This window comes from Pteropus medius, unplaced genomic scaffold, assembly GCF_902729225.1.
Source record: "Pteropus medius unplaced genomic scaffold, Ma_sr-lr_union100, whole genome shotgun sequence".
Taxonomy (NCBI): Eukaryota; Metazoa; Chordata; class Mammalia; order Chiroptera; family Pteropodidae; genus Pteropus; species Pteropus medius.
Genome location: NW_024345600.1, coordinates 3688873 through 3690857, shown reverse-complemented (window position 1 = coordinate 3690857; position 1985 = coordinate 3688873).

The following is a 1985-nucleotide window of genomic DNA, read 5'->3' as shown; positions in this document are numbered from 1 at the left end:
TTCTAGGTGAACAAAGCAGACAAAACTCCCCCTCAGGCAAAGGAACAGACAATAAATTCTATACATATATAGTTGAAAAATTATGAGCGTCATAGAGAAAAAGCAGGATAAAAAATATCAGGAGCACTGAGGGAGGTGCTACTGAAATGTTATGTAGGGTGTTCAGCGTAGGGCTTATTTAAAAGGTGACATTTGAGCAGGCTTGAAGGAGTGGTGAGGGAGCACTACAGCTATTGGGAGGGGAGAGTGATACACACAGAGGGAATAGCCAGGACAAAGGCCCTGTGTTTGGAGTCTGCCTGGCACCAATAAGGAACAATAAAACACCCAATGTATTCGGAGTAGAGTGAGCAAGGGCAAAGTGGTTTGCCATGACAACTTTTTGCTTCTTTTTCTGGGCCTGACCTACCATTCAAGGTTTCTCGCCCTACCCCTTAGGACTCCAAGGTCTGGCACCCTCTCTGGAGAACAATACTGAACCCCATAACCACATCCAGATTTCCTCTGTCCCCAGTGCTCTAAACAGCCAAACTTCCTCCTGTTTCTTTAGTGTATCTGATCTCAGAGCCAGTTGATAAGGAAAGCAGAGTCTCCTAATAAATGAGATAAATGTAGCTCCTAGGAGTTTTTAAAGTGAATAGTTTATAATCAATCCCACATTGGTGAAATTTAATTCAGTATAAGATATTATATTAAAAACATTCAGGTGTGGTCTGGTCCATGATGGTCACATAGGAGGCTCCTGAACTCACTTCCTCTCATGGACACACCAAATGTACAGCAACACATAAAGCAATTTCCCCCTGAAAGAAATCCAGTAATCAGCCTAGTGACTTCTACACATTGGAAAAGTAAGAAAATACATAAAAATGGGTGGGAAAAGCTGAGACGCACTGTCACTAAAAATCCCATCCCCAGCACAGCATTTGTAAGGGAATGTATAATTCCCAGCTTCTTCTTGAGGAGCAAAGGATTTAGATCCAATATCTTGCACCCCAACTTTTAAGACTTCTATCTGAGGGATGGGACCCCAAAACAACCAGCTATGAAAGCCAGTGGGGCTTACATCCTTGGAACCAAGAAGACTATAGCAAATAAAGAAACGGTTTTTAATGGGCTATCCTCCCAGGGCTCAGTGAAGAGGGAGCAGAAACACCCATCTCCCAGTCTTCCCCTGAAAGGGATCTATTTGTATACTATAAAAGTTGCTGCCTGAAGGTTCAGCTTCCAATCAGCTTATATCTAAGTGCTGCTTAGTTCCTCCCCTAGGGACACTGAAAGGCCTTGGCATACCCTCAACTACTGGAAGCCACTAAGAACAAAAAAGCAGCTCAGACAATGACAAAAGCTGGAGAGACAACCAAGGGTTCAGAATGGGCTGAATGATAATGTTTACCTTGTACATGAGACCACTCCCTCAAGATTGGGAGAGGTGGTTGTTTTATTTAATGCATAGAATCCAACACGAAAGTCAAGGAAAATGAAGGAATATAAATGCAAATAATATGTTCCAAACAAAAGAACAAGATAAAGCTTCAGAAACAGACTTTAATGAGATGGAGAGAAGTGATTTATTTGATAAAGAGTTTAAAATAATAGTCATAAAGCTATTCATTGAGGTCAGGAGAACAATGCATGAACAAGGGGAGAATTTCAACAGAAATAAAAAATATAAGGAAATACCAAACAGAAATCATAGAGCGAAAAAATACAATTACTGAAATGAAAAATTCAGTAGAAGGGTTCTACAACAGGTTAGATGAAGTGGAAGAAAGCATCGATGAAGTTGAAGGTATGACAGTCAAATTCTTCCAATCAGAGGAGCAAAAAGAAAAAAGAATAAAAAAAAGTAACAACAACTTAAGGGATTTATGAGACACCATCAAGAGGACCAATATTTATATTACAAGTGTTCTAAGAGAAGAGTGAGAGAAAGAAGCATAAAGCTTATTCAGAGAAATAATGGCTGAAAACCCTCCTCACTG